Source organism: Arachis hypogaea, chromosome 14 (genome assembly GCF_003086295.3).
Source record: "Arachis hypogaea cultivar Tifrunner chromosome 14, arahy.Tifrunner.gnm2.J5K5, whole genome shotgun sequence".
Taxonomy (NCBI): domain Eukaryota; kingdom Viridiplantae; phylum Streptophyta; class Magnoliopsida; order Fabales; family Fabaceae; genus Arachis; species Arachis hypogaea.
The window spans coordinates 36,310,047-36,323,805 of record NC_092049.1 but is presented as its reverse complement, the minus strand read 5'-3'; the positions used below and the strand labels follow the sequence as shown (position 1 = coordinate 36,323,805).

General features: G+C 39.4%; 1 non-coding gene across 1 annotated transcript; it reads right to left on the bottom strand.

Moving 5' to 3' along the window:
• Positions 1-334: 334 nt before the first annotated feature.
• Positions 335-442, bottom strand: LOC112746491 (small nucleolar RNA R71). The gene has a single exon (XR_003174372.1). It is a non-coding gene; the product is annotated as a small nucleolar RNA R71 (small nucleolar RNA).
• Positions 443-13,759: the final 13,317 nt, after the last annotated feature.

The window sequence follows — 13,759 nt, the reverse complement described above, 5'->3', positions numbered from 1 at the left end:
CAATTTACATGGAAGAAGCATCTCCATTCCTGCCATTGGAGCAAACAACTTTGAGCTGAAACCTCAATTAGTTTCTCTGATGCAGCAGAACTGCAAGTTTCATGGACTTCCATCTGAAGATCCTTTTCAGTTCTTAACTGAATTCTTGCAGATATGTGATACTGTTAAGACTAACGGAGTAGATCCTGAAGTCTACAGGCTCATGCTTTTCCCATTTGCTGTAAGAGACAGAGCTAGAATATGGTTGGACTCTCAACCTAAGGATAGCCTGAACTCTTGGGATAAGCTGGTCAAGGCTTTCCTAGCCAAGTTCTTTCCTCCTCAAAAGCTGAGCAAGCTTAGAGTGGATGTTCAAACCTTCAGACAGAAAGAAGGTGAATCCCTCTATGAAGCTTGGGAGAGATACAAAGGACTGACCAAAAAGTGTCCTTCTGACATGCTTTTAGAATGGACTATCCTGGATATATTCTATGATGGTCTGTCTGAGTTATCTAAGATGTCATTGGATACTTCTGCAGGTGGATCCATTCACCTAAAGAAAACGCCTGCAGAAGCGCAAGAACTCATTGACATGGTTGCTAATAACCAGTTCATGTACACTTCTGAAAGGAATCCTGTGAGCAATGGGACGCCTATGAAGAAGGGAGTTCTTGAAGTTGATACTCTGAATGCCATATTGGCTCAGAATAAAATATTGACTCAGCTAGTCAATATGATTTCTCAGAGTCTGAATGGAATGCAAGCTGTATCCAACAGTACTCAAGAGGCATCTTCTGAAGAAAAAGCTTATGATCCTGAGAACCCTGCAATGGCAGAGGTGAATTACTTAGGTGAACCTTATGGAAACACCTATAACTCATCATGGAGAAATCATCCAAATTTCTCATGGAAGGATCAAAAGCCTCAACAAGGCTTTAATAATGGTGGAAGAAACAGGTTTAACAATAATAAACCTTTTCCATCATCCACTCAGCAACAGACAGAGAACTCTAAACAAAATACTTCTAATTTAGCAAACTTAGTCTCTGATCTGTCCAAGGCCACTGTAAGTTTCATGAATGAAACAAGATCTTCCATTAGAAATCTGGAAGCACAAGTGGGCCAGCTGAGTAAAAGGATCACTGAAATCCCTCCTAGTACTCTCCCAAGCAATACAGAAGAGAACCCAAAAGGAGAGTGCAAGGCCATTGACATAAGCAAAATGGCCGAACCCAATGAGGGAGAGGAGGACGTGAATCCCAAGGAGGAAGACCTCCTGGGACGTCCAGTGACCAATAAGGAGCTTCCCTCTGAGGAACCAAAGGACTCTGAGGCTCATCTAGAGACCATAGAGATTCCACTGAACCTCCTTATGCCCTTCATGAGCTCTGATGAGTACTCCTCTTCTGAAGAGAATGAGGATGTTACTGAAGAGCAAACTGCCAAGTTTCTTGGTGCAATCATGAAGCTAAATGCCAAATTATTTGGCATTGATACTTGGGAAGTTGAACCTCCCTTGTTCATCAATGAACTAAGTGATCTGGATCAACTGACATTGCCTCAGAAGAAACAGGATCCTGGAAAGTTCTTAATACCTTGTACCATAGGCACCATGATCTTTAAGGCTCTGTGTGACCTTGGTTCAGGAATAAACCTCATGCCCCTCTCTGTAATAGAGAAAATGGGAATCTTTGGGGTGCAAGCTGCTAAAATCTCATTAGAGATGGCAGACAATTCAAGAAAATAGGCTTATGGACAAGTAGAGGACGTGTTAGTAAAGGTTGAAGGCCTTTACATCCCTACTGATTTCATAGTCATAGATACTGGGAAGGATGAGGATGAATCCATCATCCTAGGAAGACCTTTCCTAGCCACAGCAAGAGCTGTGATTGATGTGGACAGAGGAGAATTGATCCTTCAAATAAATGAGGACAACCTTGTGTTTACAACTCAAGGATCTCTCTCTGCATCCATGGAGAGGAAGCATAAAAAGCTTCTCTCAAAGCAGAGTCAAACAAAGCCCCCACAGTCAAACTCTAAGTTTGGTGTTGGGAGGCCACAACCAAACTTTAAGTTTGGTGTTGAACTCCCAAATCCAAACTCTAAGTTTGGTGTTGGAGAGTCTCAACAAAGCTCTGCACATCTGTGAGGCTCCATGAGAGCCCACTGTCAAGCTATTGACATTAAAGAAGTGCTTGTTAGGAGGCAACCCAATGTTTATTTATCTAATTTTGTTTTTATTTTTCATGTTTTATTAGGTTCATGATCATGTGGAGTCACAAAATAAATATAAAAAATTGAAAACGGAATCAAAAACAGCAGAAGAAAAATCACACCCTGGAGGAGCATCTGCCTGGCGTTCAACGCCAGAACAGAGCATGGTTCTGGTGCTGAACGCCCAAAATGGGCAGCATTCTGGCACTGAACGCCCTGAACAAGCATGGTTCTGGCGTTCAACGCCAGAAATGGCTAGTAAATGGGCGTTGAACGCCCAAAATGGGCACCAACCTGGCGCTGAACGCCCAGAGTTGTGTGCAAAGGCATTTTACATGCCTAATGGGTGCAGGGATGTAAATCCTTGAAACCTCAGGATCTGTGGATCCCACAGGATCATCTCAGGATCTGTGGACCCCACAGGATAATCTCAGGATCTGTGGACCCCACAAGATCACCTCAGGATCTGTGGACCCCACAGGATCCCCACCTACCTCCACTCACTTCTTCTCACCACTCTCTTTCACATAATCCCATAAACACTCTTCCCCAAAAACCCTTCACCAATCACCTCAATCTCTCTTCCCCATCACCTCTTCACCACTCACATCCATCCACTCTTCCCCATAAACCTACCTCATAAACCCCACCTACCTTCAAAATTCAAAACCAATTTCCCACCCAAACCCACCCATATGGCCGAAACCTTTCCCCCCTCCCTTCCCTTTATAAAGCCCTCCATTCTTCATCAAATTCACACAACACACCCCTCTACACCCTTCTTGGCCGAAACACTCCCAACTCTCCCTCTCCTCCATTTCTTCTTCTTCTTCATCTATTCTTTCTTTTATTGCTCGAGGACGAGCAAAATTCTAAGTTTGGTGTGGTAAAAGCATAAGCTTTTTGTTTTTCCATTACCATTGATGGCACCTAAGACCGGAGAATCCTCTAGAAAGGGGAAAGGGAAGACAAAAGTTTCCACCTCCGAGTCATGAGAGATGGAAAGGTTCATCTCCAAAACCCATCAAGACCACTTCTATGATGTTGTGGCCAAGAAGAAGGTGATCCCTGAGGTCCCTTTCAAACTCAAAAGAAATGAGTATCCGGAGATCCGACATGAAATTCAAAGAAGAGGTTGGGAAGTTCTAACAAACCCCATCCAACAAGTCGGCATCCTAATGGTTCAAGAGTTCTATGCCAATGCATGGATCACCAAGAACCATGATCAAAGTAAGAACCTGGATCCAAAGAACTATGTTACAATGGTTCGGGGGAAATACTTAGATTTTAGTCCGGAGAATGTGAGGTTGGCGTTTAACTTGCCCATGATGCAAGGAGATGAACGCCCCTACACTAGAAGGGTCAACTTTAATCAAAGGTTGGACCAAGTCCTTATGGACATATGTGTAGAAGGAGCTCAATGGAAGATTGACTCCAAAGGCAAGCCGGTTCAAATAAGAAGATTGGACCTCAAGCCTGTAGCTAGAGGATGGTTGGAGTTCATTCAATGCTCAATCATTCCCACTAGCAACCGGTCTGAAGTTACTATAGACTGGGCCATCATGATCCATAGCATCATGATTGGAGAAGAGGTGGAAGTTCATGAGATTATACCTCAAGAACTCTACAAGGTGGCTGACAAGTCCTCCACCATGGCAAGGTTAGCCTTTCCTCACCTCATTTGCCACCTATGCAATTCGGCTGGGATTGACATAGAGGGAGATCTCCTCATTAAAGAGGACAAGCCCATCACTAAGAAAAAGATGGAGCAAGCAAGAGAGCCCATTCATGGAGCTCAAGAGGCGTATGAAACCCATCACCATGAGATCCCAGAGATGCCTCAAATGCACTTTCCTCCACAAAACTATTGGGAGCAAATCAACACCTCCCTAGGAGAATTGAGTTCCAATATGGGACAACTAAGGGTGGAACATCAAGAGCACTCCGTTATGCTCCATGAAATAAGAGAAGATCAAAAAGCAATGAGGGAGGAGCAACAAAGACAAGGAAGAGACATAGAAGAGCTCAAGGACATCATTGGTTCCTCAAGAAGGAAACGCCACCATCACTAAGGTGGATTCATTCCTTGTTCTTATCTCTTCTGTTTTTCGTTTTCTATGTTATGTGTTTATCTATGTTTGTGTCTTCATTACATGATCATTAGTAGTTAGCAACTTTGTCTTAAAGTTATGAATGTCCTATGAATCCATCACCTCTCTTAAATGAAATATGTTTTAATTCAAAAGAACAAGAAGTACATGAGTTTCGAATTTATCCTTGAACTTAGTTTAATTATATTGATGTGGTGACAATGCTTCTTGTTTTCTAAATGTATGCTTGAACAGTGCATATGTCTTTTGAAGTTGTTGTTTAAGAATGTTAAATATGTTGGCTCTTGAAAGAATGATGACTAGGAGACATGTTATTTGATAATCTGAAAAATCATAAAAATGATTCTTGAAGCAAGAAAAAGCAGCAAAGAACAAAGCTTGCAGAAAAAAAAAAGAAAAAAAAGTAGGCGAAAAAAAATAGAAAGAAAAAGAAAAAGCAAGCAGAAAAAGCCAAAAGCTCTTAAAACCAAGAGGCAAGAGCAAAAAGCCAATAACCCTTAAAACCAAAAGGCAAGGACAAATAAAAAGGATCCCAAGGCTTTGAGCATCAGTGGATAGGAGGGCCTAAAGGAATAAAATCCTGGTCTAAGCGGCTAAACCAAGCTGTCCCTAACCATGTGCTTGTGGCGTGTAGGTGTCAAGTGAAAACTTGAGACTGAGCGGTTAAAGTCAAGGTCCAAAGCAAAAAAAAAAAAAAGAGTGTGCTTAAGAACCCTGGACACCTCTAATTGGGGACTTTAGCAAAGCTGAGTCACAATCTGAAAAGGTTCACCCAATTATGTGTCTGTGGCATTTATGTATCCGGTGGTAATACTGGAAAACAAAGTGCTTAGGGCCACGGCCAAGACTCATAAAATAGCTGTGTTCAAAAATCATCATACTGAACTAGGAGAATCAATAACACTATCTGAACTCTGAGTTCCTATAGATGCCAATCATTCTGAATCTCAATGGATAAAGTGAGATGCCAAAACTATTCAAGAGGCAAAAAGCTATAAGTCCCGCTCATTTGATTGTAGCTATGTTTCATTGATAGTTTGGAATTTATAGTATATTCTCTTCTTTTTATCCTATTTGATTTTTAGTTGCTTGGGGACAAACAACAATTTAAGTTTGGTGTTGTGATGAACGGATAATTTATACGCTTTTTGACATTGTTTTTAGTATGTTTTTAGTAGGATCTAGTTACTTTTAGGGATGTTTTCATTAGTTTTTATGTTAAATTCACATTTCTGGACTTTACTATGAGTTTGTGTGTTTTTTTGTGATTTCAGGTATTTTCTGGCTGAAATTGAGGGACTTGAGCAGAAATCAGATTCAGAGGTTGAAGAAGGACTGCTGATGCTGTTGGATTCTGACCTCCCTGCACTCAAAGTGAATTTTCTGGAGCTACAGAATTCGAAATGGCGCGCTTCCAATTGCGTTGGAAAGTATACATCCAGGGCTTTCCAGAAATATATAATAGTCCATACATTGGCCAAGAATAGACGACGTAAACTGGCGTTCAACGCCAGCTTTCTACCCAAATCTGGCGTCCAGCGCCAGAAAAGGAGCCAAAACCAGAGTTGAACGCCCAAACTGGCACAAAAGCTGGCGTTCAACTCCAAGAAGGACCTCTACACGTGCAACACTCAAGCTCAACCCAAGCACACACCAAGTGGGTCCCGGAAGTGGATTTATGCATCAATTACTTACTTCTGTAAACCCTAGTAGCTAGTTTATTATAAATAGGACCTTTTACTATTGTATTAGGTATCTTTGATCAGTTGTATGCTATCTTAGATCACGTTTGAGGGCTGGCCTCTCGGCCATGCCTGGATCTTTCACTTATGTATTTTTAACAGTAGAGTTTCTACACTCCATAGATTAAGGTGTGGAGCTCTGCTGTTCCTCAAAGATTAATGCAAAGTACTACTGTTTTCTATTCAATCCATCTTGTTTCGCTTCTAAGATATTCATTCGTACTTCAATCTGAATGTGATGAACGTGACAATCATCATCATTCCCTATGAACGCGTGCCTGACAACCACTTCTGTTCTACCTTAGACTGAATGAGTATCTCTTAGATCTCCTAACTAGAATCTTCGTGGTGTAAGCTAGAATGATGGCGGCATTCAAGAGAATCCGAAAAGTCTAAACCTTGTCTGTAGTATTCCGAGTAGGATTCAATGAATGAATGACTGTGACGAGCTCCAAACTCGCAATTGCGGGGCGTTAGTGACAGACGCAAAAGGATAGTAAATCCTATTCCAGCATGATCGAGAACCGACAGATGAATAGCCGTGCCGTGACAGGGTGCATTGACCATTTTCACTGAGAGGATAAGATGAAGCCATTGACAAGGGTGATGCCTCCAGACGATTAGCCGTGCCGTGATAGGGCATTGGATCATTTTCCCGAGAGATGACTGAAAGTAGCCATTGACAGTGGTGATGTATCACATAAAGCTAGCCATGGAAAGGAGTAAGACTGACTGGATGAAGATAGCAGGAAAGCAGAGGTTCAGAGGAACGAAAAGCATCTCCATTCGCTTATCTGAAATTCCTACTAATGATTTACATAAGTACCTCTATCCCTATTCTATTATTTATTTTCGAAAACTCATTACTGTTTTATATCCGCCTGACTGAGATTTACAAGATGACCATAGCTTGCTTCAAACCGACAATCTCCATGGGATTCGACCCTTACTCACGTAAGGTATTACTTGGACGACCCAGTGCACTTGCTGGTTAGTTGTGCGAAGTTGTGAACCATGGTATTGGCACCAAGTTTTTGGCGCCATTACCAGGGAAAGAAAGAGCGATGAATTTTACATAATCAAAGTGTGATCACAATTTCTGTGCACCACCATCCCTCACAAAAGTCTAAGATAGCATAAAACTAATCAAAGATCTCATCCAAAGATAGTAAAAAGTCCTATTTATACTAAACTAGTTACTAGGGTTTACAGAATTGAGTAATTGATGCAGAAATCTACTTCTGGGGCCCACTTGGTGTGTGCTTGGGCTGAGCATTGAGCTTTACACGTGTAGAGGCTTCTCTTGGAGTTGAACACCAGTTTGTAGCCTGTTTCTGGCGTTGAACTCCACTTTGCAACCTGTTTCTGGCGTTTGACTTCAGAATGCAGCATGGAGCTGGTGTTCAACGCCATTTTACGTCATCTAAACTCGGGCAAAGTATGGACTATTATATATTTTTGGAAATCCCTGGATGTCTACTTTTCAACGCAATTGAGAGCGCGCCATTTGAAGTTTTGTAGCTCCAGAAAATCCACTTTGAGTGCAGGGAGGTCAGAATCCAACAGCATCTGTAGTCCTTCTTCAACCTCTGAATCTGATTTTTGCTCAAGTCCCTCAATTTCAGCCAGAAAATACCTGAAATCATAGAAAAATACACAAACTCATAGTAAAGTCTAGAAATGTGAATTTTAATTAAAAACTAATAAAAATATATTAAAAACTAATTAAATTATACTGAAAACTATGTAAAAACAATGCCAAAAAGCGTATAAATTATCCGCTCATCAGACATGAATCAAGAAGTTTGCGAAACCATTCCCAATATTCATATAAAGTTTCCATCTCACCTTGTACAATACATGAGATCTCCTTCCTTAGCTTGTCTGTCATTTCCACGGGCATGAACTTATCAAGGAATTCTCTCCTAAGCAAATCCCAATCGGACACAACACTAGGTAAGGTATAAAACCACTCCTTGGCTCTTCTCTCAAGAGAGAAGGGAAAGGCAAACAACCATATAGCTACTTCATCGGATCCTTCCCGCCTAGTAGTCGAGCATACACCATGAAAGTCCTTGAGGTGTCTAATTGGATCTTGTGCGGGAAGTCCATGGAACTTTGGTAAGAGATTGATGAAAGTGGTTTTGAGTTCAAAGTTTGCATTCAAGTTGGGATGAAGCACATGTAGAGGTTGGAGAACAAAATCCGGTGCACCCGCTTCCTTGAGAGTAACTCTCCTTGGAGCGGCCATGTTGTCAAAACCTAGATCGAAAGAAAAACTATTAGTAGTATCAACGGAAGAGTAATTGGTGCCTTCGTTGGATGATGATGATGTGGTTGGTGAATTGGTAAAAACTTTTTCGCCTTCCTCAAAGACTAACCACCTCCGAGCTTGCCTAATATGAAGCAAGGTTCTTTCAATTTCCGAATCAAAGGGTGCTAAGCTCGGATTTAGTAGTGAACGCGTCATACAATGAAGGAGATAAGAAACTCATGACATCAATTGGTGTCTAAGCAAAGACTAATCCTAACGAACAATCAAACAAGCATACAATCAATTAAGAGAGAAATGCAAGTATTCACATATCAACATATTCACACTAACCAATAGAATGACACATATAAGCAAGTCCCCGGCAACGGCGCCATTTTGATGAATGTAAATATTCTTATGCCGGTTAGAAACTAGTGCTGAATCCGATTGTGAGTATAGTCTAACCAACACGCGAATACCGCATCAAACAATTCTAAAATCTATGACCGAGAGTATTGATCCCGGGTCGTTCTCCCTAGGAATTGCTTTAGGATGTGCATCATTGATTAGGAAAGCTTTTATGGTTTGAGAGTTAGTGCAAGAATTCAATCTAGCAAAGCAAACAACAACTAATTGAGATAAAAGCCTTGGCTAAGGGTAAGCATTGGAAGTTCCATCATTATAGTTTCCTCCAATTAAGACAAGAATTGATTATTACTTCACTTCGTTAACCCCCTAATAATGGAGGAAAGTCAAGTGAGAGTAACTAACTTGAGTCACAAGTCCTAGTCTCACCCTAGGAAAGTCTAGCTTTAGTGCACTCTAAGTCAATTAGCAACTTCTCAATTCATAATCTACAATTGATATCCACTATTCAAGTATCTCCAATAACTCAACCCCTAAGCCAAGTAAGAGAAATCTACTCCATAGCTAGAGTTGTCATTATCACAAACAATTGGTAGGTAATTATAGAAAACATGATGTAATTGAAAGAAGAGAATTGAATTAAGGCTATCTATAATCATCAACAATCAAACAATTGAATGAAACCTCAATTCATTAATCCAAATTCAAAGTAACAAAGTATACCAATTCTAGATCTAAGAAATAGAATCAAAAGAACATCAATTAAGAGTAGAAGAAGAGTGGATCTACACTTGTATCAACATAAAAAGTCAATTATCAATGGATCTCACCAAGAATTCCAAGGAAATTTGCAATGGAGGATGAAAACCTAGAGAGAAGTTGGAGCTTCTCTCTCTAGAAATAAAATGTAACTAACTTCCTAAAAATATCTAGAATTATGACTAATTGTCCTAACACTCCTAATCCTTGGTCTTCTTAAGCTTTTCCCTCCAAAATCTGCTCCAAAACAGGGCCTGGGAACCCCCTGAAATCGCTGGGCACGTGTTTCATTTAAAAAATCATGTGCGCACATCGACGCGTACGCGCACTGCACGCGTACGCATCATTGGGCTCTTTTGCGATCTGCGCGCAGGCGTACGGTGCGCGCGAGCGTCATAAGGGATATGGCCCAGCCATATAGGCGCGCCAGCTCCTCGCTCGGCTCCACTGCGCTGGCTCTGGGTGTGCGTATCCACGCGTACGCGCACGGTGCGCGTGCGCGTGCATGTGCAAATTCCAATTCTTTAATGTGTTCCATGCTCCTTCCATTCATGCATGCTTCCTTCATTCCTCTTAGCCATTTTTGCCCTGTAACTTCTGAAATCACTCAACAAACAGATCAAGGTATCTAATGGTAATTGAGGAGGATTACAATGTATCAATTTTGATGCAAAGGAAGCACATTTTCATCTATGAGGAAAGATGGGAAAGAGACACAAAATCATGCAGTTTTATATGAATAAGTGTGGAAGATCATTGATAAAACCCTTAGATTCTATGCATGATAAACCCTAAAAACGAGGTTTATCATTGACCTCCACACCAATGCTAGAATGTCCAATGTCCTCCGGGATCCCAATCCTAACAAAAGACAACCAAAAAGCAAGCTATTTACATATTAACATATTTACAATAGCCAACAACAACAACAACAACATTGTAACTCCCCGGCAACGGTGCCAAAAACTTGATGATTGAGATTTTTGCACCGGTTTGGATTTTTTCACTCAAGATAACTTACGTTGCAAGTATAGACCAAACCGGAAAATTAAATCCCAAACATCAAAGTTTAATATTTCTAATTTAAACCAAGAGTATTTAGCTCCCGAGTCGTCTTCCCTAGGAGTTGCAATTAAGTGTATAATCATTGGCTATGAGAGAGAGCATGGGGGATTGGGAATGAAAGCAAGAGAGTAAGAAATGTAAATAGCAAGGAATTGAAACAAGCATGCAAGGAATTGAAAAGAAATCAATTAAAGGACTCTTAGTAAGAAGTGGATAATCTAGGTTTCCTATACTAGTTATGGACCACAAACATGGCAATTGTGCGGAAGCAATCCAAATCAGTCAATCCTCCTTGAGAATTAGTCAAAAGACGTAATTGATCTCAATCCATAAGTCCTAGTTAACTCACTAATTACTTAGTGAAAGACTAGCGTCATTGGAAACTAAACCAATTAACCATTCTCACACAATGCAGAATGGACATCCACAACTCAATTCCACCCAAACAACCAAATTTCTCAACCAAGAGTGTGAAAATTAAACATGCAAGAAATTAAACATCAAAGCAATAAAAGTCAAAGCAATTAAATGAAAGCAAGTAAAAGTCAAAGCAATAAAACTTCAAAAGTAAGAAACCTCTTGGCAAGTAATTGAGATCTAAGGCTACCTATCCTAGTCATTAACCACAAACACATGATGATTATGAAAAGTTAATCCTACTTAGTCAACCTTACATCGGAGATAAGTCAAATAGGCATAGTTAATTTCAATCCCTAAGTCCTATATATGTCAACACTAAGGGGTCACATAGAGTCAAGGGAGACCAAATCAACTAACTACTCTAATATATCAAACAAGAATGGACATCAATGACTCAAGGAATACCAAAGTCAACAATTCCAAGCCAAGAGTGAAGAGAAGCTATGTAAAAACTAAGCCAAGCATTTTATCAAACACTTGGTGTGTATGAAAATAAAATAATATTAAATTACAATAAAATAAATTCTATAACTACCAAAGCAAGAAAATAACAATAACAACTAAAGAAAGCAATAAATGACATGGAAACATAAATTTGTATTAATTAGAATTAAAATAAAAAAAGTATTCATAACATGAAAATGACAAAATAAAAGAAATAACAAGAGAAGTAAAGAAGAACAAAGAAGCAATAACAATAAATGACAAGGAAAAGTAAATAGAAACAAGAATTGAAAGTAGAAATTACAAGAAATTAAACTAAATAACCCTAATTCTAGAGAGAGGGGGGAGCTTCTCTCTCTAGAGAACTACACTAAAACATGATAAAAGCTAACCCTAATTGCCCCCCTTCATTCAGTTTCACTTTGGCCTCATATAGTTTCAGAAATGAGTTGGACTGGATTCTGGAGGCCCAAAAATCGCCCCCAACGATTTGCATTAATGAGCTGACGTAATTCGGATCAAGCGTACGCGTCCCTGCGCAAAAATCCATCCACGCGTACGCGTGGGTCACGCGTACACGTCGCCATGCTCACTCTTGTGCGCGTGCACGCGTCGCCTGTGCACACGCACGGATGCTGAATTGTCCAAGCTCAATTTTTTATGGTTTCTTCCCTTTTGCATGCTCTTTTTCTCACTTCCTCAACCCATACTTGCCTTGGAAACCTGAAATCACTTAACAAATACATCAAGGCACCAAATGGGATTAAAGTGAATTAAAATTGACTAAATTAAGCACAAAAGAGTATGTTTTCACTTTCAAGCACAATTTAGGGAAAAACTTCAAAAGCATGCTATTTAGATGAATAAAGGTGGGCTTATGTGATGAAATCCACTCAAATCAAACCAAAATATATCATAAAATATAGACTCATCATGCATCTACAGAACGGAAAAGTAAGGGGTGAGAACCTAAGGTTCCAAGTAGGGTATTACACAAGAATCCTAAGGGGTTCCGCAGCCTAAGTCTAAAATTTTGCGCATTTAGGTCAGTAACTCACACGAACAAGTACAAGCACAAGTATGTAGCAGAATAGTGACCAAGTACCAAATACAAGAAGCAGAGACAAAATATAATCACAGGTACAAGTAAGTAATCATAAACATAGAGAATGCAGCAACCAAGTATGATGCATGCCTGGTCCTATGCAGGCCATGATCTCATACGTCGGTTGCTACCCGTAATCTGACATTACCTAGGAACTTGTCCTAGATATGGTTTTCCGATTGTGTCCATCCGTGCATACGTGTCGATGTGATTAAGAATACCACCAGTCCGTGACACAAGCAATCGTCACAAAGCTTGAAGCCATAATATACGCACAAAGGGGAAATAGATTTTTAGCAGTCAGTGGGTAATACCCGCCTCCAAACAACCTCAAGGACGTTGAGGTTTACAGTTCTTTTTTCGCGGAAAATCTCAATGAAATTTATCTCTAAGGGACTTCTCTGCCCTTCTTTTTGAAAACTTGTGCCTAGTCCTTTCTTAAAATATCTCAGCCTTGTCACATATTTTACAATTTTGTCCTTGGTATTTTGTACATTTCCAATTTTACCTTTTTTGTACATAACTTCGTTTTTCTAGTTTTCTTTAGACTTTTAGTGACGCTTTTACCACTAGTGTACTTCACTATTTTAGCCTCATATTTTTCCTAAAAGACCTTCTTATCCTTTATTAAGTTAATTAATAATTTTTTATTTTGACTTTATCCCTAAAATTACTAATATGCCCCTAAGTACTCTAGTTTTACCGTTTAACCTAATTTAGCGTCAAAATATTACCGAGTTAATCCTAATATTTTTCTATGACCAAATTATCCATAATACTTTTAATTAATACCAATTCTACCCTTAGGGACCTAAAAGATCATTTTACCCTTTATTAATTTATTTACTTATTCTAGTTACCACTTTTTACTATTTTTCTTTTAATTTTTTCTAAAGCTTTTATTTAGGCCCGAAACTTCATTGTAATTATAATTTTGACCCACTTAATTTATATAATTATTATTTTACCCCTAATGATACTAAGTTCAGAATTTTATTTATTTTTCATTTAAATAACATTTTTCACTCTCTTTTTATCTAAAAATGACCGTAACACCCTTTTTACTTTTACACATTTGTTTCATAGGATTAAAATCAGTTTTCTAACCTCTTTCTGACCCTTATACACATGATTTTCATGATCATTTAGTAGCTGGATTTTTAGGGGTGTTGTTTTTCATTTTTATCCACTTTTAGTGACTTTTAAGGCTTGAAACTTAAACCCTAAGTGCTCCATTAGTTTTTGACTGTCCCATATATTTTCCAGAGGCAAATAAGCTTCAAATCCAAAAACAGAAAAA